General features: G+C 35.1%; 1 pseudogene; it reads right to left on the bottom strand.

Annotated features, from left to right (window-relative positions):
- Positions 1-1,339: 1,339 nt before the first annotated feature.
- On the bottom strand, positions 1,340-21,381 carry LOC114725795 (uncharacterized; annotated as a pseudogene).
- Between the last annotated feature and the right edge of the window lie 5,805 nt (positions 21,382-27,186).

Here is a 27,186-nt window from a genome sequence, read left to right as displayed (position 1 = left end):
ACCTTTCAATTTGCAATTTTTTAATGATAATTTTTTTTGTGAAGAGTGCCAGTTATAAAATTATTTTTATTTTAAATTTATATCTCTTAAAATAAAAAAATTTTTAAAAAATAAAAGATAAATTGAATATAAACTGGGAACGTCAATATAAATGATTTAGAGATGAGCACTTATACCTTTTTTTTTAAAGGAAAAATTAGGGATAAATCCTATTAAAAATTTAATTGATAAATAGGACTTAAGAACTTGATACAACTTAACTTCTATTATGTACAACTTAACTTTTTTTATGTGTAATTTATCTTCTCTTATGTACAATGATCTTCTTTTGTGCAATGTGCAACTCAATTGCTCTTTGTGCAAATGAAATTATCTTATGTGCAAATTATTTTCTTTATTTGCAAATTAATTTCTTATATTCAAATAATGTTATGTGCAAACTATCTTCCTTTTGTGCAACCTACCTTCCTCTATGTGCAACTCATCTTCTCTCATACAATCAATTATCCTAGGTTCCATTTGCCAATTAAATTTTTAACAAAGGATTTATTCCTAATTTTTCCTCCTTTTTTTTAATAAGCATGGAATGTACTCTGAATCTGAAATGCTACTCCCTGCCATCATTATTTACAAAGCGTTTTTGTTTCTTTCGATATATAAATTTAAGAAATATTAAATGCTTTTCTTTTTTTATATATACATATTAGTAGTGAAAGAATATATAGAAATTTAAACGATATTGAAGTTTAATATAATTAATAAAAAGTACTACATCTGGTCCTCGTCGTAAATATCAAATCCCAATCAATCTTGTCTCTTATGTTTATCTATTTTTTCTTAAGGTAGTTTTCGTACTAATGATAATTCTAGCTAATATACTTGATTAGCAGAGATATTTTAAGAAAGAGAATACCCATTTATTGTAAATAACTAACTTAACGAATTTTCTTAAGTTACTTAAATTAGTCAACTAGCTTTTATAGTAAGGACAAGAAGTAATATTAAAAATCAATAATTTTAATTTGCTTTTATTACTTGATATAAATTAGTAAAAAATTACTTAAATCAGGAGAGGATCATATTAGTTAAAACATTATCTAAACCTGATCTGTACAAGAAACTAAGAAGTCCTCGTACGGTACCAAAAACACCAACAACAAAAAAAAAGGAAAAGTTCACATAGCTAAGATAATGCGTTACACACAAACTAAATTGATCCATAACCTTCATTTATTTACTCCTAAAAACCACACACCATAAACTGATCTAAAGATTATTCATTAATCCCTCAGAAGAGTACGAGAAAACCTCATCTTCTTGAGGCACACAATACACTTCATCAATACTCAGTTCTCGAGTTTCCAGGCGTCTCAAGATTGACCTGAGACAAAGGACTTAAAGGACAGAACACAACTCTGTAGTTGGAACCAGAAGGGCAAGTGAAGGTGGTTTTTGGACCATCTCGAGGACAACTATAAGCATCCGGACATTTAACAATGAAGAACCTTGAATAAGGTATAGATATACAGCTTCCTAGCCCTCTAGTACAACAATATTCAGTTGCTTTAAACACTATACATGGATTGTTACATCCTCCTGGTACCTTTAATTTCTTAGGACACTGTCCGTTAATGTTCGCCATGTAGCTCGCCTTCCGGCAAGCACTGTTGAGAGGGCAGAAATCCATGGGGATATTGAAGCCATCTACTAAGGATATGTGTAGAAATCTAGGTTGCTGAATTGGTTTAAAGTGAATTCGGTGAGAGTATTCGGAGGGACGCCCCAGCCGGTGCAATTGAGGCCGCCGGTGCAGTTGCCGGTAAGGCAGTTGCCCTGGCCACCGGCGTCTAAGTTGCGACCGGTGCAACCCCAGATGCGACCTGGGATGCTTCCAGGATTTATTGGGAGGTTCCATCTCTGGCCATAGTCAAGGAGGACACCGCCGAGGCTGGCAGCTGCCCGGACTGTACAAGGACAGTTGTTGGCGATCTTGAAGTTGGCTGCATGGGTGGAGATGAGAGAGAAAGGGAAGAGGAGGAGGGAGAAGAAGGAAAGGATGGAAGACGAAGCCATTTTTTCGTGTACAAGTGTGTAAGATTCAAGCCCTGAGTAACGAATGGATGAGCATGGTGGGATGCATGTAAATTAAAGTAAATTTTAGGTAATAAACGGTGGCTGCTAGCTAAAACAACACTCTTAAAAAGTTGTTTCACAGACAATTTTTCTCACATATAAATTATTTTTAAAATAGTAGTTTGGATTTTGCTCAAACATCTCCTTAATATCTGATTATCAGATTAGAGTGTAAACGTAGAGAAAGTTTTCAGAAAAACTACCTTTAATCGGACCAACAATACTCAAATATGAGTCAATCAAATCATTATATGTTAAAAAAACGAGGATAAAACAATTCATCACATTTTAACTACAAAAAATTTCTCTTTTTTTTTTTAACTTAAAAGCACACCTATAAAGAAAAATCATTAGGTAAATTAAAATGGGTTTTTTTTACTGTTCTCTAAATCCACAGGCAATGGACCATATTTACAAAACATATCATAATGCGATACAAGTAATTTTAATATACTCCTAAGGATACTTTAAATAAAAAGATATTACAAAATAAAAGGATATTACTTTCTCTTAAAATTTTGTAAAATATATTACATATTGAACCAAAAACACATCTATAAGGGAGATATGAATTATTAGGGATTGCCTTAGTACTTGATAAATAATGCCTCTGGTTCGTTTGAGATTTTCAATGAAATTGAACTTTTGTTTCTCTATACTACATATTATTTGATGTAGTGCCCTTATTGTTACGTAATCTATAAGTTCATATTATGCATATCAAGATTAGGCGGATATCAAATTAAAAAATGGCGGCTTTAGGTTTGATTATGGTCGTTTGTATTTGTATCTGTATTTGTATTTTATACATCATATTAACTTAAAACAAAAGGTCAAATATGTATTTGATCATATTTTATGCTAGATCTTTTTTGTTTTAAATTTTTTATTTCAGAGTGACTTAATATCCCATTGTCTTAGGCACGCCACATAAATCAATAATTCTAGTTTATAATAAATCATATTATTTGCAAATTATGAACTTGAAAAAAATCCCGTGAATATGCTCAAAAAAAAAAATCCCATGAAAACCATACTAATATATACACACACCAATATAATACTCTTCTGGTCCTAAATATAAGGGTCTTATATTTAGGACCGGAGGAGTATTAATCATGAAAAATTCAGTCGTAATGATTCACCCAAAACATCAACTCAAAACTTGTAAATTATTATGGGTTAAAATGCAAAATTTGTTTTGAAAGTTTTAACTTATGAGTATTGGACACTTAAAAAAAATTTGGATTCATTGTTCCACCATTAGTTTAAAATCGTAGTAATTCTATATTACCGTTAAAAATATTAACAGTTAATATTATTTTTTTAACGGTGAGGGTAAAATTACTACTATTTTAAACTTTTAGCGCAAAACTGAATCCAAAAATATTTTTAAATACTCAGTAATCCTAAGTAAAAAATTTCTGAATAAATGTGCATTTTAACCAATTCATAAAGTCATCATAGTTGGCCCAAAAGCAAATAATTATTTTTATATACGTGAACAACACTCGAAAAAGTTTCATGAGGTCGTTTTTCATTTATATAAAATATTTGCGTGATGGAGATTTTCTTTGAACGTGGCATTTACAGAGGAGAGGCGCATCAAAAAATGTTTCGTTTTCATGGGAAAAACGAAATGCAAATGAGAAGTTCGTTGAATTAAACGTGCAAGCTAAAACTACTCTTCTTATCAAATGGTGATAAATCGAGAAAAAAAATAGCGTTAATATAATTTTTTTTATATATCCCTAAAATTCAGGTCTATTTTAGCTTTATTTCATCAAATTTGAAACACATGATTTTAGTTCCTATAATTTAATCCATCTTAAAATGTTGACAGTGTTAAAATATGCCAAAATATCATCAAGGTATAGAAATAATGATGTGGACTTATTAGATGACACCTAGTTGAATATTGTGTGGATAATAAAAAGAGCAAAAAAAAAAAAAGAATATAAGCTCAAAATGCAATTGTTTAAACCCTTTTTTCCTCACTGCTCGTTTAATGAGGCGTTTCCTATGCTACATTTTGATAACTTGTCTCTTTTTTCCCCCTGATATCCACGCAAAAAAAACTAGGTGTTATATGATGAGTTCACATCAATATTTTAACGTTTTTTTATTTTAATATATTTTAATGTCATTATTCCTTTGGGGACTAATGTTTTAAAATGAATTAAATTTTAGAGACTAAAATCATGCATAGGTTTGAAAATGGGAAAATTTTCAGAAAAATTATGGTTGAATTTGAAAATTCTCAAATAGTTACCCCAATAAGCAAAATTTCATTTTAGGTATAATTGACCGAATTGAAAATTTTTTAATTAGTTAAAATAATCATACTGCCCTTTATTTTTTTAAAAAAAAATTAAGCACCCTCACTGGCCAATCGATCATTGGAGCTCCATCACAGGAATTCAGGTCAACCGCTGGTCACTAAAGCTTCGACGACTAGTAACTATTTTTTGGGAGATTTTTTTTTAGGTCCACTAACCCGATTAACAAGTTTTTTAATACTATTAACAAATTTAGTGTCCCTGTTAATGATAAGTTTTTCAAGCAATTTAAAAGGTGGTATTTTTATAGCATAAGTGATACGATTAACAAGTAATGGTATCAACAACTGTCATAATGCTATTAATCATGTGATCTGAGAGCTTTTTACACTGAGAGATTAGTCATGTCATCATAAATGGAGAATTTTTCAAATCCTGTAATGTGGTTAACAAGTTTTTTAATACAATTAGCAAGTTTGATACTGCTATTAACAATAGATCTTCCAACAAATTTAAAAAGTAGCGTCTTTACAACTTCAGTAATACAATTGACAAATCATGTAATTAGATTAACAATTCTCATAACACTATTAACAAAATTTTACTATAAAGATTAATGTTTTTAATATCAACTCCTTATGAAGGTTGTGCAACAAAATTTCCCCATTTATTAGGTAATCACTATGTTTATGGGAGTTATTAATATTATTACATGACTTGTTATGAGAGTTGTTAATATTATTACATGACCTGTTTACCACGTTATTTAAGTTGTAAAAATGCCATTTTTTGAATTTCTCAAAACATCTATTGTTAACAGTAATACCAAACTTGTTAATTGCGTTAAAAGACTTGTTAACCACATTATAGGACTTGAAAAAGTTTCAATTTATGACGGCATGACTGATCTCTCAATTATAAAAAGCTATCAGATCATGCAGTTAATAGCATTGTGAGAGTTGTTAATATCGTTACATAACTTATTAATCGTGTTATTCAAATTGTAAAAATGTCACTTTTTAAAATGCCACGTTTTGAATTCTTTAAAAAAAAAACTATTGTTAATAGTGACACAAAACTTGTTAATAGTATTAAAGAACCTATTAATCGTATTATTAGATTTGAAAAAAATTTTGAAAAAATACTTGCTGGTCACTGGAGATAATCGGCCAACCACTAAAGCTTCGTGACCGACGACCTACCTAAACTTTAGTGGTGGCTACCAACACTGAAGTTTTGATGACCAACTGACCGGTGAGAATGTTTGATGATTTTTTTAATCAAGGACAATATAATCATTTCAGCCATACCTAAATTAGAATTTTGCTCATTGGAATGATCATTTGGGAATTTTCAAATTCAACAATCATTTTTTTAAATTTTTCTTTAGAAATTTGATAAATCAAAACTAAAATGGGCCTAAATTTCAGGAACCAACAGTTATATTAACCAAGAAAACATGATATTTCTTATTTTATCACCAATATTCTAATATACAACATAAACATACAAGTATATTAAGATATTTATCTGAGTTAAGCTAAAAAAAATCCATAAAGCATCATAAATGTTCTTTATGGAAAACAGAAATTATATTTTAAAATATTATTTTTATATAAAATATATCATCGCGTAGGCTATTTCTCCCAATTATATATTGAGGCAAAGAGCAAACTTCGATGCGCCTGTCTATTGGGTCAAATTTGTGGCCGTCATACCCAATTATATGAAAAGAGCAGACTTTGTCCTTTAATTAATTACTCAGTTTAAATTTTTTGTCTGCTTCGAAATTTTATGCAATATGCCGAAGTGCCTAAATGTTTGATTTGTTACGGTACCACATAGGCGACTTTTGAAGTGTTAATTACTCCGGATGCATATATAAGAATTGGTTAGAGATGGAATTTTGCTGGACAAAAAAAAAGTTAGAGATGGAATTTAAATATACATTATTTATATAATTTTTTCTTAAATATCTGTATAATTCAAATACACATAATTATAACGGATAGTTTAGAAAAATCAATACACATTTATTATTAATAACTAATTTAACTAATTTTTTTAATTTTCTCAAATTAGTTAAGTAGAGTTTATATTAAGAATATGAGGTAATAATATATTATTAACTTATATACAGACATATATATAGAGTATCTTTTTTTTTTTAAGGTACGAGTATCATCCTAACAAAGACATATAATCAACCAATAGGGTTAAGTCTACCAGAATGGACTATTCCCTTATAACGTCACAAACCAATATTCAAATTCATACTAGAAGAAATATCCATATTTAATACTCGATAGTATTTCGAACAGAGCTATCAATAAAGGCCGAGCATGCCCTAAAGGGTTAGGATCGAAAAAAGCTAGCCTTTTAAAACCTACATACGTCAAAATTGTCGTATTATTAATGAAGTCCGATCCTCAAAGATGCAAGCTCAGCCTCAAAAGACTAACTTTTTTATGTTATTCTTTAAAATTTAAAATTTTTTCAATTATCTTGAAATAAAAAACAAAACAATAAATCTTGTAAGATTTTTTATTTCAAATTATAAATATTAGTAAAATAAACTAATAGTGTATAGAAAAAGACATCAAATAGTTATAAACTATTGTCCAAACTCCAAAAAACCAAAACCAAATAAAACAAGGAAGCAGAAAGATGTAAACCAAGCAGCTAAGAATTAACAAAAGTAACAAAGTGAAAAAAGGGAAAGAAAAATGGAGAGCGAGAGCGGTAGACGAGAGAGTGAGGGATGAGAGAATGGTGGAAGAGAGCGCAATAACGAAGGAGTGAACGAAGAGGATGGAGGCTGGCCTAAGATGGTGTTTCAGAGCAGTGCCCCACCAAAGACATGGACAAAGCTGGGACAGGAGGGACGGGGCCCAAAGATTGCTGGTAGCAGTGGCATCTCCTACAAAGACAAACTACTGAGCCTGGGCAAAACAGGATTCTTGGAAATAAATAAGGCAGCGATGGAAGCATTGAGCAGATGGAAGAGGTACTTTGAAAAATGCAGTATGAAGGAGACAGAGGAGAAAAAAGAAGAGGAGATGATGAGTGAAGAAGGGGAAGAGGAACAGAAGGTCATATAGCAGACGAAGGGCATCATTCCTTCGCTGAAGTTTACGGCTGATGAATATGCTGCGCGGTGCAAACCTTACATTAATTCACTGATTGTGAAGCTGTTAGGAAAGACCTTTAGTGTGGGATTTATGAGGGGGCAGATGGAGAAGATGTGGGCGAAGGATCCTATCAAGGTGACACCCCTGAACAATGGATACTTTATCGTTTCTTTCTCCATTCCAGAGGATAGAGATTTTGCTCTCCAAGAGGGACACTGGATGATTGTGGACCACTATTTACTTTTCCACAGGTAGCGTCCAAATTTTAACCCCTGGAAGGCAGATAACCAAAAACGCATTGCTGCTTGGATCCGGTTCCCGGACCTCCCAACAGAACTCTACAATGTGGAATCTCTTCGAAGGCTTGGTAATCTAGTGGGGAAGACCCTCAAGATAGATAGGACAATGGCTTTCTCTGAGAAGGGTGGGTTTGCCAGAATATGTGTTGAGTTGGATTTGGAACAACCACTGTTACTGAGTTTTGACCATTTTGGTGAAGAGAGAAACATTGAGTATGAAGGTCTTCACTTAGTATGCTTCCATTGTGGCACCTATGGTCATCGGATGGATCATTGTATGTTGAGATGGTCGGAGAAGCAGAACGAAGAAACTCCCATGGACAACCAGAAGCAAATAGCTGAGTGACCCATTGAAGAAGCGAAACCCAATAGGAAAACACCGCAACCCTAGGAAAATAAAGGCAGATCAAAAGGAGGAGATTACAGACCTCATATGTTAGTCAAGAGAGATTTTGGGAAGAAACCATTTAATACAAAGATTCGAGGGGCGTCGAGCTCGCAGAGCATTAAAAAGGGAGTGAACTCTCAAAGTAACAGTCAGCAAGGAGTAGGGACATGTGGCCCAAGGGATATCTCCAAGGATAGACCTCGTACGGATGAAAGAGTGGATGTGAGAGGAGAAGATGAGCGTAGATTTGGGAAAATAGTGCACAATAATAAAGATGAATGGGCCCCAGTGGGAATAAAGAGAAAGGTAGCGATCAAACGACACCCACATGACAAAGAAAATTCACAGGCTCTTAAAATTAGAGCACATAAGGGGAATAAATCAGCTCAGGTTGATGGAGACACCCACGTGGCCTCTATAAACTCCTTTGAAGTCTTGATGAATGACCAAATAATCAACATACAGCCAGACACGAGCTACGGACAGAAAGCCCAAGAAGAAAAGCAACAAGAACTAGGCTGCGTAAGTGCAATGGGCCCATTAGAGGAGAATACACCATGCTTGGCCCCAAATCACGGTAACTCCATGCACTTGGATGCTCACATGGCTTCGACTATGAACTCTGAGGATAACCCGAGGCCTGTAGCCTCCCCTAATGATTTGGTTTCCCAATGAATGCTCTCTTTTAGAACACATGTGGGACAGGGGCCCGCTCATTTCTAAAATTGATTCATGCACTGGTTTCTCTACACGAGTTGGACTTTGTTGCCATCTTTGAGACAAGATGTCGTGGTAATAAGGCTAAGCAGATAGCCAAGTAGCTGGGTCTACGAAATATGCACCTAGTGGATGCGGATGGATACAAGGGTGGCCTTTGGTGCCTTTAGTCAGACAAGCTCAAGCAGGTGGAAGTTTTAGAATATGGAGAGCAATTCATTCATTTACGAATTGAAAGCATAGACCACAGAACCTGGGAAATGACATGTGTTTACGCAAGCCCTCGGTCCTCACAGCGACAAGCTTTATGGTAACCCTTAACAGACTTAGCTGGTAGAATGCAAGGGCCTTGGTGTATTAGAGGTGACCTCAATGCTACCTTACTATCGACGGAGAGACTAAAGAACCTGACCGAGACTTCTATCGCTTCGTTGACTCGGTTGGCCTCACAGACCTGGGCTTCATAGGACCCCCGTTCACGTGGAAAAGTATAGGCAATGCAAGTTGTATTGACCGAGTCTTGGGGTTGGATAGGTGGTTGCACAACTTCCCAAATGCCACAGTAACTCACCTCCCCTAGTACAAATCTGATCATTGACCTTTGCTCTTTCAAATAGATGGTTTGTCGCAACTATGTAAAGGTACCTGCACATTTTGCTTCCTTGCAGCTTAGGTACTCCATGATGGATTCCCTCATTTTGTTCAAGAAAACTGGATAGGGAACAACCCTTAGACTAAGAACATCTCAAGATTCACCACTGCATGTACCGAATGGAACAAACAGGTTTTTGGTTTTACCGGGACTCGAATAAGAAGGCTCATAAATCGGCTTAATGGCATCTCTAGAGCAGTGGCGAATTACGGCTTAACTGCAAAACTTGAGAAACTCCAACAGTAGCTGTGGCAGGAACTTGAGGAAACACTTTTAGAGTCACTAATATGGGCACAAAAAGCTAGAAGTGAATGGCAAGTAAATGGGGATAAAAATACTCGCTACTACCATATATGTACCAATGGATGTCGAAAATGAAATTTTATAGGTGCACTAAGATATCATTGAGATGCTTGGCTCTATGACCCCAAGCTTATTCAGGCCCGAGTGTTATCCTTCTTCACAACTCTGTACGAAGAGGAGGAGACCCACCATGTACAGCTCTAGTACAGCGTTGTATTCCCCCCTATTGACACTGAAGACTTGAGCGAGATGGGTCGCGATATTTCTGATATTGAAATAAAGGATACTATATTTCATATGGGAGTACTAAAGGCGCAAGGACCAAATGGGTTGAATGCCTTATTTTACCAAAGCCAGTGGGCCCACATGGGAAAATCCGTGTGCGACCTGATCCAAAAACTGTGGCGTGAACCAACTTTGACCAAAGACATAAATGAGTCTCTTATCATACTAATCCCTAAGAAAGAGTGCCCAGAGGAAGTTAAGGACCTTCAACCCATTAGCCTCTGCAATGTGGTGTTTAGGATGATCACGAAGGTCTTGGCAAACAGATTAAAAGGTATCCTACCAAAGTTAATCAGTCCAAATCAATGAGCTTTGTCTCGGGAAGGCACAATTCAGATAATATTGTGATAGCCCAAGAGGTGGTGCACTCTATGCGCAATATGACAGGAAAAAAAGGGTTTATGGCCATTAAAATTGATATTGAAAAAGCCTATGATAGACTTAATTGGCACTTTCTGAGGAATTGTCTCCGGGAGATAAATCTACCTAGCCATCTCATAGAAGTTATTCTTGGGTGTATCTCATCGCCTACTATGAAACTCCTTTGGAATGGGAAAGTTGCTGGCTCCTTCACTCCCAGCAGAGGTGTGCATGAGACAAGGAGACCCAATCTCACCCTACCCTTTTGTCTTATGCATGGAAAAACTGGCACACTTAATCCAGGAATGAGTAGAATCCTGTACATGGCTGCCTATACGGCTCTGTAAGTCAAGCCCCCCACTCTTGCACCTTTTTTTTGCTGATGATATTATGCTATTTGTGAAAGCTTGTGCCTCTCAAGCGATATAGGTGCGAAACTGCTTGGACACGTTCTGTCGAAGCTCGGGACTGAAAGTCAGTTTGGAAAAAACCTGGGTGTTTTTCTCCAAGAACATCAATCACACAAGAAGAAATAAATTAAGCACCTTACTCGGGTTCCAGATGGCTGCCGACCTAGGAAAGTATCTAGGGGTACCATTATATCATCAAAGGGTGTCTGCCGCAAGCTTTCGCGAGGTGGTGGATAAAGTGAAACAACATTTAGGGAATTGGAAAATCAACTCACTCTCCCTTGCGGGCTGAGCTACTCTAATTAACTCTATAACTTCAGCAATGCCAGGATACACCATGCAAACTGCTTCACTACCAACCACTACCTGTAATGAGATCGAGCAACTCAATCGAAACTTCTTATGGGGTTCCACGACAAAGAAAAGGCGGCCACACTTGGTGGCATGGGAGTGTCTGTAAGACTAAGGGCAACAGAGGGTTGGGATTCAAAAGAATGAAGGCGCAAAACTTGGCTTATATGGCTAAGCTCGGGTGAAATCTCATAAGGAAACCAAATGACTGATGGGTATAGGTGATACGTACCAAATACAAGTATGGAGACAACCTACTTCCAACCATAAACCAAGCTCGCCCTGGATCGAATACCTGGTCAAGGATTAAAGCAGCATGGTGTTTTGTTAAGGATGGTTGTATGTTGAACCCTTCGACCAACAGTGTTAGCTGGAAGCATGATAAACATGGATCTTTCACCATCCAAAGTTCCTATAGCGTGATTAACAAAGAACGAGAAGATAGACAGGTGAATTGGCAACGAGTGTGGAAAATTGACACCATGCATAGATGCAAATCTTTCCTCTGGCTAGCCGTACAAAACAAGATGCTGACTAACGAGGAGAGTACTCGCCGAGGAATGACAAATGACAACCTATGCATGTGGTACAACTGCTCCTCGGAGTCTACCATTCATGTGCTGCGTGATTGCAGAGAGACCAAACAGCTGTGGAGTATCGTAATTCCCACAGCCATACGTAGAAAGTTCTTTGATGGAAACTTGACAACTTGGATTCAGGAGAACACTCGGAAGAAATGCCCACATAGAAGTGAGAATGGAGCAGTTTGTTCACAACGATATGCTGGTTACTGTGGAAGCAGCGCAACCTTCAAATTTTCAAACAGAAGCATATGAGCAATGAGACTTTAATATCCAAAGCCATGATAATAATACAGAGCATCGCCCGAGCACGATAGAAACTAGCAAGCACAAGAATCAACGGGCACCAAGTGAATGACCGACAAACAGGATGGTCAGCACCCACTGAGGGTTGGAAAAAACTCAACATAGACGAGGCTTGGTCACTGAATAATGGAACAAACAGCGGTGGACTGCTACGGGACGAAACTAGTGTGTTCATATTAGGCTTCATGTTTCACGTTGAAGGAGGTAACAGTCTCCATGAACTATGGGCCCTATTGCTTGGTCTGAAAATGGCATGGGATAGAGGAGAAAGACGACTCATTGCAGATACGGATGCACTAGAGGTGGTGTAGTTACTTAACCTGGACGACATTAGCGACCACCCCTGTGTTGGGCTCCTAACAAAACTCAAAGCTCTACAGAAGCAAGAATGGGAACTTGAGGTTGCCCATATCAATAGAAACGCGAACGCCGCTGCAGTCTGCAGATATACTCGTGAAGACGGCTCTAACTACTGCCTAGGGATATCACCCAATGGAAACACCCATATTGGAGATCGGCAATATCCTGCATGAGGACGTGAGGCGACACATAGGATCTTAGTTGGAGGGCTTCCCTCTCTTCGTGTATCAAAAAAAAAAAAGAATTAACAAAAGTAACATGATTATTTTCCTTCATCTTTATTTTCATCATCATCATCAAGATTAATAATATTTGATTGTTCTTCACTACAAGTATACTCTTTTTCAATGACAAAAATATCAAAATTTTGCTTTCATCATCCTTATATAAAGTAAAACTATGCAATAGTTATGAGTACAAATAAGAGCCTAGTATTTGTTAGAATAAGAGAATGTATATACTTTGTTAAGACATGTAAACTAATAGTAAAATAATATTCTCTACCTACTATAATGATTGAAATGCTAACAATATCAGATGTCATTCTTGAAAAAAACTGAAAATTGATTTTTATTGTTTTTCATTAGTTCAAGACACATTTTTTTCCAACTATCTAACTTAAGTATTGATTCTTCTAAATAATTTTCTAGTTCAAAACTTGTCCATAAAAGATTGATTCACAATTGTATAAACATCTTAATAATAATCAAAAAAATAGGCGAGTTTAAAAGTACTGGCTCTCAATCCTAAAAGGCTAACCTTTTCATTTCAGAGTTGTTAAACCCAATTTTTTTTAAACCTCTTCAAATACAAGACCGGTGCTTCATTTAAAAGGCCTTAAACGGGCAGCCTAATGGATAGTTTCGAATAAGATTGCTTAAAGGATAAGCGACTCTTCGAATGAAAATGTGAATATTAATTTGCGACGTTGCGGGACATTAATAAATCTTTTCACTATATTCAACTCGTTCGCGTGTGTATTGATAGATATAGTACAAGAGTTTGCGCGAACACACATTCTGGCTACATGGACTTGATCACAGTGGGTGTTCAGTTGTCACCTCTGCCAAATAACATTGACATTGTTTTGAGGGGAAAAAAAGAGTTGATTAAGATTTTATTAATTATACACTGATATTAATATTACATATTTGATAATTTTGGTCAGAATATCAATATAAATTATAAGATATGAAATTTATTAGCAGTCATAATATTCAGAAACAATAATATAATAACATTTCTAAAAGTCTGTAGAATAATGGAGGGTCGCTCACCTAGTTCTTTTAATTTTTTATATTTAATAAATTATATGTAACATCTTTACTCAAAAGTCATGCTTAACATTTTATTCATACTTCCTCTGGTCAGATCCTTTCAACTAAATTGAGTAGTTTAAGAAAAAATTAAAATTAGTTAAAAACTATGAATAGATGAAAATTAAATTTTTTTAAGTATGTCCTTATTCAATAAAAGAGCAAATAAGAGAGAGAGAGAGAGAGAGAGAGAGAAATACTAAGGAGATAAAAAATAAAAGAAAATATAATATAAGAAAAAGATGAGAAGAGAGAATAGAAAATTAATCAGAAACAAAATTGATAAAAATTGTATTTAATTTCCAACTTCAAACACCTCTAACTAGGATCTTAGAAAAAGAATTAAACTAATTCAAATTTTGAGATCTTATAAAACGCACAAGAAGGAGTATGTATTTTGGTAATTTAGTTTTCATATATTTATATATAATTTTTTACAATAAGTTTTAAAACACTGTATCATACATAGAAATATTTGTTAATAAATTTTAGGGTTAATATAAATTTTGGTCCCTCAAATTTGGACCCATTTTGGTCTTGGTCCCTGAAATTTAAAATCCATGGTATTGGTCCCTCAAATTATAGCCATTTCTGGCTGTTGGTCCTTGATAGCTTTAGGCCGTCAAATTTGATTGAGTTGGCACCAATTCTGTTAACATATGATGCGGCATCTGACTTGACAACTAAAGCTTGATGATGTGGTATAAGCAAGGGAAGGCTGACCTAGACAATGAGGGAAAATTAAAAATAAATATGCTGAATATTAAACAAACAGACACCATGAGTTGTGGTAAAAAAGACAAACAAAACAAGAAAAGAAAGAGGAAAAAGGGTTTAGGTCAACAGTAAAGCGGACCCACACTTGCCGGAGAACTGTGACGTGTTCGTCGCCAGAGGAACGTGATTTACCGAGGGTCACCGAGGGAAGAAACGATAATAGTATTTTGGGTGAGTTTTGCCAGTTGAAATGTGAGAATCTATTGTATTTGTTAACGCATTGTGGTAGTAAGTAGTGCAGTGTAAGAAAACAAAACGTTTTCGACGAGTTTTGTTGGTTGAAGCATAACAATGTTTTGTCAAGCTCTGCATGTTTGCTTCTGTTAATTTTTTGTTTGATCGGTGTATATTTGAGAGGTGTGGTGCATTTGATCTGGAGCATGCTTTGTTCTTATTCGTGTGATGTTGTTGTTCTTGCATGGTGATTGTTTAAGTATGCTCTGTTCTTATTGCTTGAATGGAAAGATTGCGATATGATGATTAAATGAATTTTTATTTTGTTTGGTTGTATTTTGGGGCATTAACCTGTTGCTGCGAGCTGTGACTGTGTTGTTGTGTATCAGTATGGTTGGGTTTTTCACTTTGTTGATATGTATGCTCTATTTTTGTGCATAATGAAGTAGAATGGCGGTGATTCTTTATGTATTGTATTGCTCTAGTTCTGTGTTCTGTTTTAGATTATTATTTTGCTCTTCAAGTTAAATATGGATGGGGAGGAAGAGAGAAGTAAGATTTGTGAAAGTAGTAGAGAGAGAGAGAGTAAAACGAACTCAAGGTTTGATTTCTCAAACCTTAAAAACAGTGAAGACGAGCAGGTTGATGATGATTATTTATCAAAAATCATTGATGTGGGAGTAAGCGATATGCTAGATGAAGTTGTTCATAGTTCACAGTGTATAAGAGAAGAACCTAATGAGATAGGGCAAAATAACACGACTAAAGTAAGGGAGGAAGATATATTAAGCTTGTTATTTGATCATGAGTCTGAGGAAATTGAAGGGGAAAGGTCAAGTGATGAAGAAGATGACACAATTGGTAAAGTAGATAATGTTAAATATGATCCAGCGAAGATGTGCAAAGAGTTTAAGTTTGTGTTAGGCATAGAGTTTAGCTCGATTGGTCAGTTTAAGAATGCCATTTGGGAGTATACGTTGTTGCACGGATATGAAGTGAAATTTTTAAAGAATGATAAAGTTAGGTGCTGGGTGAGATGTGTAGAAAAGGAAGGTAATTGGTTAATCTTTATGAGCCAAGTAAGGGGTGAATTGACCTATCGGTTAAAGACAGTCCCATCTAAGCATACATATGGGGTTTCTATAAAGGGCAAGAATGCTAGCTATAAGTGGATTGTGGAGAAGATAGTTGACATCATGAAGAGAAACAAGTCCATCAAGTTAGCAGATATTTTGCGTCACTTAGAGATCACTGCATAGTTGATGTATCAGTGTGGAAGGCCTACATGGCTAGAAAAAGGGCCAAGGCAATTATTCATGGTGATTACAAGGAGCAGTACCATAAATTGAGAGACTACTACAATGAAGTTAGGAAATGTAACCTGGGAACATCATTTGCCTTAGTTACTGATCAACTTTACATAGACCATGCTCCGGTATTCAAGAGAATATATGAGTGCTTATGAGCTATGAAGCAAGGATTTCTAACAGGTTGTAGACCTATCATTGGATTGGATGGGTGTTTCTTGAAGGGTCCATATGGAGGAATATTACTTGTTGCCGTGGGATGAGATGCTAATGACTAATACTTTTCATTAGCATGGACTGTGGTTGAGGCTGAAAGTAGAGACTCATGGATGTGGTTTCTAAATAATCTATTTGATGACATTGGTGGTATGTAAGAAAGGTGGCAGGCATTTATGTTCGACCAGCGAAAGGTAAGATAGAAATATTTATTTTCAATTTGGTTGTATTAATTTTTTTTAATTAACTTTTTTGTTAAATACTTAACCAATTGTGTCTTGCAGGGTCTTGTTCCGGTATTTGAGGAGTTACTTGAAGGTGCCGAACACCGGTTTTGTATTCGCCACTTGTATTCTAATATTAAGGCAAAGCATGGGGGAGGAACTGTCATTCGTGATTTAGTTCTTTGCGCTACAAAGGCCACTATGAAATCTAAATGGAGGGACCGGATGAATGAGTTAAAGGCTGTTTGCAGTGGAGCTCATGATCACTTGATGGCAATCCCTCCAAGTTGCTGGACCAAATCTCATTTTGAGGAGTATTGCAAATGTGATATAATCACCAACAATATCATAAAGTCTTTCAATGGACGCTTGTTAGAGGCACGGGAACTTCCAATCATAAGCTTGCTTGATTGGATAAGAACATATTTGATGACGCGTTTTGCTAAAAATTGTGTCAAAGCTGAAAAGTATCATGACAAGGGAGTTGTGTGCCCATGCCTCAGAAGCGATTAGATAAAGAAGTTCAAGAATGTTGAAAATGGGAGGTTAGATATACATGCCATAATTGATATGAGGTGTCAAGCAATAGTCATAAGTTTAAGGTTGATCTCACCACCAAAATATGCAGTTGTTACTGGTGGCAACTTAATGGTATTCCATGCAGGCAAATTTTCATTGCTTCTTTTGGTCTCTGTTATAGAATTGGCAAATAAATGTGTTCATTGTTGGGTCGAAGACTATTGCAAAATAATACTAATTGGTTGGATTCGTTATTGCCATCTACTTTAGATGTTTATTTTCATTTATGATATTCTGGTTTTGTTGCTGCCTTCTGGTTTCATTATTAGGATCCATGTGTTGTCATCATTATATAACATTCTAAATATTATTAAATCTGAACAATACTACATGTGAACAACATTAATAGGATCCATGTGCAGTCACTATTATTAAATACGGACAATAGAATACACAAGGGTATATACATGTGCTATATACATGTAGTTTGATATCTAATCAGTGTTTATCTTATATATAGACATGTAGTTGCTTGCATTTATGCAAAGAGGGAGGACCCATAGGGTTATGTGGACAAGTACTTGACATTGCAATCATATGTAGCTTGTTACTCTCCTATTATCAAGCCGATCGATGGTGAGCCAATGTGGGAGAAAGCTAACAATCAGCCTATTGATCCTCCAGCCTATCATAAATGTCTTGGCAGGCCACCGAAGAAAAGAAAGAAGAGACCAGATGAAGAAACAAGGACACAATCCATGGGTGAAAATAAGAGACAACAATATCATATTTTTCAATGTTCTAATTATAGGAAACAAGGACATAACTGACAAACTTGCAAGGAACCAAGGAGACCTGACAAGCTTCGAATCAAAAGAAAACAAACTTCTTCCACACAAGAGTCAGTTGTGTCAAATCCTCTAGGGAGTAGTCAACCTTAGGGTTCATTAGTCATGGTGACTTGAATACTTAAGTATTTTGTGAACAAAATCCATATTACTTATGGTAACAATGCTATTCATTTTGTGAAGCCTATTTTGAAAACCACATCATTTATTAGTCACAGGGTAAGACACTTTGTATTTTGTGACTTGCTTGTAGTGGTTATGCTACTTATTTAGTCAACCATATATGTATTTTATGACATGGTGGTGATGCTATGTATTTTGTATATATAAGGAAAATTTAAAACCATTAGATATATTTTGTGCGTTTCAGTAGCTGTGCTCATTACAAGTAGTTTATCTCTTGTGTCTATTACAGGTGCCCTATGTTAATCTTTGTTACCCCAACCCCAATGCATTTGTTTCTATAGCACCTGGAAAAGTGAAGGCATGAGGACAATTTCATTTTTGTTCCCATAAAACAGCTTCTGGGTCTAATGTTTAAGTATTTTTTGGAATTTAACGGACTCACAACTTATTATGTTAATGAGGTCGATGATCATGATAATAAGTTAGATGGTAGGGTTACGTCTCGGTTTTTACCTGATGAATGCCATGAAAATTCACACCTTGGTCTATTGATTCACCTCTTCCAATGTCTGACCGCCCTCCGAACTTGTGTAATACATCAGGATGTAATAATGATATCACAGGAAATTCATCCTCCACTGGTGGGGAGAGAAAACTTCTGGGTTTAATGTTCCTATAACGGAGTTGAACGTACCATTTTCCTGCAATGGAACAAAATACCAGAGGCACTGTCTATATGATCTTACCCAATTGAAAATAAATATTTCCTGTAGCAAAACAACAAAGTTAAACCTGCCATTTTCCTACAGCTAAATCTTCAAATCCATTATTACATCTGTTAGCTGTAGATTGTCATTTAATCTCCCTCTTTATTCTCATAGATCAATTGCACCACCCACGACAAAGTTTGTATACCTTGGACAACTTTGCCAATGAACTATGTATATAATTGATCGATTTCTTCACTTCATCATTAGATATGCTAAGTTTACATGAATATGTATATATATATATAGCCAATCCTCCAGTTTACAAAACAGAGTTTCCATATATATTGCAGTCAAATTCACGTGGGGAAGTACAATGGAAAATAAAAGTTTACAAGAACCATTGAAATTTCAACTTCCTGCTACATCATAATCATAATTCATTCTAAACCATAAATTCATGAGACAGCAAAAATAACAAGCCAAGTTTGTTGCTACATCAGCACTTTACACAACAAAAATATATTTACAGCAACCATAGCATAAACTATCCATTTCAATTTCTTCAGCCTCCTTCGAGACTCCATATTCTCTTCCTTCATTTTCTTTGACTCATCCAACATTGGATTTTCAATTGGTTCATCAAGCCAATCAAAGTAATTGCATGCCCATCTCTCCTAAATATGAAACATATGAATTGAATCTATTAAATTCGTGAGAGAAGTTCAAAAGGCCGGCAACTCACTCAGATTTCAAATTAAACATATCACTTGCTAACCTTGAAATTTGGGCATTAAGAAATCTTCTGCCATAATTTTGCTCTATCCATGAAGTGAGCACTATAACTTCATCTCCACATCTGCATCTTTGGCCACTCCTTTCACCCACTCTTCTCCCCATGCTATGTGAGGATGAGCTTCTACTAGAAGCTATTAAACTTCACCACAGCAAAAGAAGAGTTTCGAAGGTCAAGTCTGGTATGTGACTACTACAAGACGAGATTGCACAAAAAATTACTTCCTCCGACATCCTCTTACCTTTGCAAAATTTCTCTACCTTTGTCAACATTTTTCTTGCTCCAACTGCTCTTCCTCTTGCCTACGTCACCTGCATCAACTTTTGCTCCTATTGAACCTCCTACTGCCATCCCCAAATTTCTCTGCCTTTGCCGATGTTGCTCTCCCTCTAACTACTCCTCCTCTTGCCTTCGTTACTTGCTTCAACCTTCACTCCTATTGAACCTTTGACTGTCTTCCTGCTTTGTGCCCTAATTGAAACCCAGAGTATTTGGTGTGTGCAACTAGTATGCATCTTGCCTCAACTCGTTTTATTTTTAATTTTCCCTTGTTGTCTAAGTCAGTCTTCCCATGCTCATACCACATCATCAAGCTTTAGTTGCCAAGTCAGATGCCACATCATATGTTAACGGAGTTAATGCCAACTCAGCCGAATTTGTTGACCTGAAGCTATCAAGGACCAACAGCCAAAAACAGATATAATTTGAGGGAGCAATACCATGGATTTTAAATTTCAGGGACCAATACTAAAATAGGCCCAAATTTCAGGGACCAAAATTTATATTAACCCTAAATTTTATATCAATATATCTTATATGGCCTTTATATTAATTCTTATTTGGCCAATCCAATCATATTTTATATATATATATATATCTTGATGAAAAGTTAACAAGAAAGTCAACTTCAGCTTACGCATAAAGACTAAATAGATCCATAACCTTTCATTTATTTAGTCTTAACACTCACTTCATCACACCACAAACTCCAAAGCGACGCACAAAAGTAAAGCTTTCATTAGCAGATAGAAATCCTCATCTTCCTAAAGAATATACACACAAATACACACACATATATGTATGTATGTATATTACTCGTTATCAATACTCAGTGCTCGAGCTTCCAGGCGTTCAAGATGAATATGAGAAGAACCTAATGGACAGAAAACAACCCTATAATTAGAACCAGCAGGGCAAGTGAAAGTGCTTGGTGGATCATCCTGAGGATAGCTATAAGCATCAGGATATCTTTGTTTGAAGAGCCTCAAATACTTCGTTGGTCCATAGGTTCCTGGTCCATTAGTACAACAATATTCATTTGTCTTAAACACTGCACACGAATTGTTACATCCCCCAGGTGCCTTTAATTCTCTAGGACATTTTCCTTTAATGTCTGCCGAACACCTTATATTGTGGCATCCTTCGTTCAGAGGGTAGAAATCCAGGGGAATATTGAAGCCATCCACTAAAGATATGTCATAGAAATCTTGGTTAGCAAATTGGTTTAAGGCGAATTCAGCAAGTGTGTTCGGAGGAACACCCCAGCCGATGCAGTCTCCGATCTAGAGTGACCGCGACAACTGAAGTCAAATTTACAACCCGTGCGACCCTAGATGCGGGCAATGTTGGTTCCCGGATTCACCCAGAGATTCCATCTCTGGCCCTGATTGAGGCGGCAACTGCCACCAGGGCTAGCAGCGGCCAAGACTGTATAAGGACAGTTGTTGACTATGTCGAAGTTGGTAACGTGGGTGGAGATGAGAGAGAAGGAAAGGAAGAGGAGGGAGAAGAAGGAGAGTATGGAAGAAGAAGCCATGCTTTGGGGTGTATGATTATAGCTGACTCTAAGTCATGAAATGGAGAAACAATTTGGGATATATTTATATACATACACATGTAAGATGATAGGTGGGATGGCTTAAAGAAACTTAACGAAATGAAACAATGGCTGCTATACTATATCTGACTATTAGAGTAGAAGGGTGTCACGAGAATAAAATATTAGAAGGAATTGACTTGGGAACCTTTGTTAAGTTCTTGGGAAAATTGTATTGCTTGAATATTACATTTTATGGGATTTTTTTTTGGAATTTAGTCCCTATTTATCATTTTGTATGAGTTGTTGGAAGATTGAATTAGTCAAGGTGATTAGTTAGCTATGGGCGTGACTCACCTTTTTAGTTGATAACCTTGACATTAATATAAAAGGAGTTTAGAATATACTACTTTCAATTTTTAACATAAGAGTTAGTTTAATTTTTAATTTGATCTTAAATATAAAATCTTAATCCACTTTGTTTCTCATATTTATCTACTTTTTAATATAGTCCTCGTAATAATGATAATTTTAACTAATACATTTGATTAGCAAGAGTATTTTAGGAAAGAAAACACATATTTATTACAAATAATTAACTTAACTAATTTTTTTAATCTATTCAAATAAGTCAACTACCTTTTATATGAAAGATCAAATGTAATACAATTTAATTGTGTACGGCGGTTGATTCTCACCTAAAGGAAAGTTAGCTTGGTTCTTACCTTATACCTCCATTGGTGTGATGATCATAATCCTCATCGTGTTGCCTTGGTTGCTCCCTCTAAAGATTATGTTATTATTTCCTTTTTACATCTTGTTAACATGGTACTAGAGCATAGGTTTATTATTATATACTACTACCACTCCTTAATATGAGAGTTAGTTAACTAATTTGAGTAGATTAAAAAAATTAGTTAAGCTAGTTATTTGTAATAAATAGATATTGTCTTTTCTAAAATATCAATAATAATCAAATGTATTAGTTATAACTATCATTATTATAAGGATCATCTTAGAAAAAATAGATCAATGTAAAAGACAAAATAAATTTGGATCTTATATTTAGGATAAAAATAAAAATCAAAAAAACTCTTACGTAAAACACCGGAAGTAATACAATATGTAAATGGTATCAAGATCTGTATCAGTAACTTATGAGGACCGACTCTCCTGCTATGTGTATTACTATTATTTCCAGTGCTGTCCAGGAATCTGAACAATTTGAAGACACTGACATTCTAATGACTTTGATCCAAAGTTATACATTATTACCTCCTGTCCTAATTATAAGATCTCATTTATAACAAACAAGGTTTTATAATTAGGACCAGAGGTATAGTATTCCTCCAATCCTAAATTACACTACAAAATAAGTCTTATATTTAGAAATAAAATAGTACTATAAAATGTTCTCAAAAAGTTCCACTATGGCTAACAGCCAAAAAGGTTCAATTTTATTAAGACATGACAACCACGTTAATAGAAAATGCGTTGCAATTTGAAGAGGGTTGAATCTATTAAACTGAACATTCCAGGGCAATGATGTATCAAACACAGAGTCAACAACTTGCCTTGTATCACCTAATTCGCGGCTTCATCAAGAGGAAAAGAAAACAGAGTCAATTTTGGGACAGAATTGATGGGAGGAAAAGGGAGTGTTGATAATGATGATGATAAAAGGACCTCCTTTCCAAGACACGAACATATGAAGCCACAACGCTTCCTTAGCAGGTCGAAGCAAGTAATAAAAATTGTTGGAGGTGAAACAGTTAAAACATCGGAAAAAAGCAAAAGCAAAACCTTAGTACTAAGTACAATGGTTTCATTGACAGTCTTGACGTACCGATCCTACTCTGTGAAGACTCTTTTCTAAGGTTAATGAAATTAAGATGAAAACAGTGTAGACAGCTACAACAGCCCATGTTGGTGTCTGATCAGGTTCTCTTATACTGTTGCTACTGCTATTGCTTGAAGCCACAGCCAAACCTCCAGAGGAAACCAAAGATTAACTCTGGAGTTGCTGAAAAAGCAAATGTGGACATAATCAATTTTCATAGGCAAAGCTTTCCAAATATGTCTCTAGAGAGAGGGAGCAATATAGGGTAAGGGGAAGCAGAAATTGTATGAGATACACATGTCTTTTACTCTTTGCATTTTTAATGGAAATCAACATCAGTCAGATGATTCTTTTTATAAAAACAACTTACAAGGAAAACAAAGTCTATAATGAAGCTCTGATTTATACCAAATGAAAATTATATCAGTCCCAACCTTAGCATAAAAAATTGACGACTTTCACGCAAAAAGTACTAGTGACCCATTTTAAAAGAAAACGAAAAACTGCACATTCAGGGATTAATAATAATATCCTCAGGCGTCGGACGTAATTTTTATATTGAAATGCCCAACAGCCAGTCCAGTTTAATAATATAATATAATGAAGATGAAAAATATCAATTTGATCGTCAATTGCATTGATATCTATTAATGAATTTATTTGACACCATGCACTTAATCAGAGAAAATAAAAATAGATCAATTAAATTAGGAAGATCACCTCATAATGCAATCTCAGTCTGTGATAACGACCTTTGATCTCAAAGAAGATAGTAAAAAGCACCGAGGTGATAATGAAAGTTCTTGTGATGGGAGCATTAGCTGTAACAAACTGATGGGATATATTTAGGATTAAGTATTTGATTCATGAATCTGAGAGAAAATACTTCCAATAAGCGCACCCAAATGATTATTGGGTTGGAGAGAGATAGTTCACACTAAAACAGATGAACCACCATTCATTTTCTTGGTGAAGTAGAAAGCAATGGACTTTCCTGTGTGATTTGCCTGAGCCTATGTCTTGCTCTCTGTTTCCAACTCTATGGGTTGTTTTTCTCACACCTTTTCATATGATTTGAGCTCTCCCTCTCAGTAACCCATGAAACCCCACTCCTAGTGTATCCCCAGACCACAAGCAATATCAGAGGCTTTCTTTAGGTTGAAATAGTAATCGGGTAAAAGTTCCCAGCCCATCACTAACAATGGTTGAACTCAAAAAATCGCTGAAATGTGTTCTTTGAAATGCAGTTCCAAAATGAAAACATAAGGAAAATAAATAAGAGGAGAGGGTAGGAAGGAAAGGAAGTACCCCAGAATATTACAACCTTTTTTACATTGTGGGACCCAGAAACAAAAGCGACGGTGACTTGGAGAGAGTGAGACATGATTAGCGGCGGCGATGCGAGGAAGGAAAAAATGAAGAACTGATAATGAAAGGTAGAAAACTAAATTTTTATGCAAAAAAATTGAAAAGGAACAGAAACGCCTGGGATGCGGGTTGGTTTACCTTGTCATTCCATTGCTTTCTCACTACCACCATGGACGGCGTATCTCTACGCTATCCACACACTTCTGGGGCACCAAGCAACCAATTTACATCACCTTCTAATACTTGGCCAGAGAGATTTTGAATCAGAGTTGAGTAAGAGGGAGACAAATGCTATGCTTGGATGGGAAGAAAAGTTGAGAGGAAAAAAAATAGGATGAGAGAAACTAGAGAAAAGAAAAAACTGGAGGGAAGTTGTAATCATCTCTCTTGCTTGGATGGATAAGAGAAAATAGAGAGGAAAGAAAATTAGCATATATCTAAATGACTAAAATGTCCTTATCAAAATATATCATATTTACAATTAAATTAAATTAAATATTACAATAGAAAAATTATACTAACATTAACATCATCAAATAATTTAAAATCAAGTTATCTGGTTTGTATATATTTTCATATTATTATATTTTCAAACCAAATTATTTAATAAAAATATTGTTTTAAGATAAAAAAAAAAGTGAATAACTTTTTAAATATAATAAAAGAAAATAAATATGGAGAGGAAGAGAGAGGAGGGGCAGTCATGGAAGTCTTATTTTCCTTCCCAAATCTCTCTATATATGGAGAGAAAATTTAGAGAGAAAATGAGGCATGGAGCCCACCTGATTTTCTCTTCTACTTTTCTTTCCTCCTACATTTTCTCTCCTATCCAAGCAAGAGAAAACTTGTTTCTCCTCATGTTTTTCTCTTTAGTTTTCTCTCCTCCCTAATTTTCTCTCAATCCAAGCAAGGAGAAAAGGAGATTGTGATGTATGACAGGGGAAAAGATGTCAGAGAAGAGAAAAGAAGAAGCATAAGAAGCATAATCTTACTTGCACGGCTGGAAAATCTTCCAAGACAAACATACGTGACGGGAGGTTTAAAATTTAAATTTTGAAAGTCTCAAACTAAAGAAGTGTTTAGATAGAAACCAAACTATGGTTTCAAAAGTGCTTTTACAATTTACAAAATAAATTTATAGAGAAGTTTACGTCGTTTTATGAAAAAATGCTTTTTAAAAATATTTTTGAGATCACCAAACACCTAAGCAATACACAAAGCCACATGCATACATTAAAGGAAGTTAGCTAAATGGAAGCCCAATACTTATATTATTTTAATCAAATTGGTTTGTAAACAGTGATATATGTCTTAAGCCATTAGTAAACTGTTTTAAGAATTGGCTTGGTGAAGAGTTTGTAATGATACATTGATGATTCACCCAATGTTCCACTGTAGCATTTCATGCTAAAGCCCAACCCACCTCACCCCGCACCAACAATAGTGTTAAATAATAAAATTTTAATCATAAAATTTAAAAAAACTAAAATATTTTGCCCTTGCTAGCCTCTTGCTTCGTCATCGTCTTTAATGACAGAAGGTCAGGGTGAAAGATAGGTGTTCAAATTCAAGTGTTTATATGATCCATTGTTAGAGGACCTTCTTGGTTCTTTGACCAAGAATGAAGAGTAGAGGCTGGCCTGCTGCTTGTAAGGCACTGCACTATTTCTTTTTTCTTTTTGGGAATAAGTTTAAATAGTGATTTATACAAAACTAGATCAATGATATTCTTGCATAGTTTAAACTAATTTAACTTCTTTCCAAGTAAAAAAGAAGAAGAAGAAAACTAACTTAACTTCTTTCCAAGTCATAATACCTTCTGAAATTTGATCTTTTATTTTCAACTAGTTTATAAATGATGTCTTTTTCTTTTTCTTTGGGTATTAAATACTTGTAATTTATAGTTTTATTTTTATTTTTATTAACTCCTAACTTCATGGGGGAAGAAGAAAATATGTAAAAGGTAACTATAAAATCAAGGTAACATTGTTTTAATTAAATAGAATTAAATGAAGTAAAAAATATAATTATATGATAAATATTTATAGATGGGCTAGCAACAAGGTATGGACTACTTCAACCCGTACCATTGTGGAGTAGTCCGTATCTGTACTACTAGCCCATTTTACGAGCTCCTATCAAGAAAACATAGAGAAAAGGTTTTTCTGTTGGGGGTAGGGTTTCTCAAGCAAGCAAATGGTAAAATGAGGGAAGCCTTTTTCTTTGGAGAAAATCGCAATAAGGTCCCACTCAAGAGAATAAAATAGAAAAAAGCCCGTTGAAATTATCTAAAGTCCTCAGGGACCTCATTATAAGAGATCTTGTTTGTTTAATTACCAAATTACCTTCTTTTTTTTTAAATATGTATTGACAACTAAAAGCGCAATCGTTAAAAACTTAAAGTGTAAGGATTAACAACTATCAGAACAGATATTAACAACTCATGTATTACATTTTGTGATGCCTGAGAAAATGTGTTGTTAATAACTTGCACAATAGATATTAATCATTACACCTTAAATTGTTAATGACTGCTATTTTAGTTGTCAATACATATTTAAAAAGAAAAATAAAGGCAATTTGATAATTAAATAAAT

This window comes from Neltuma alba, unplaced genomic scaffold (assembly GCF_004799145.2).
Source record: "Neltuma alba isolate B1F8T4 unplaced genomic scaffold, ASM479914v2 tig00012280_pilon, whole genome shotgun sequence".
Classification (NCBI taxonomy): Eukaryota; Viridiplantae; Streptophyta; class Magnoliopsida; order Fabales; family Fabaceae; genus Neltuma; species Neltuma alba.
The sequence above is the reverse complement of the archived record's forward strand: the minus strand, read 5'-3'. Positions and strand labels throughout refer to the sequence as shown.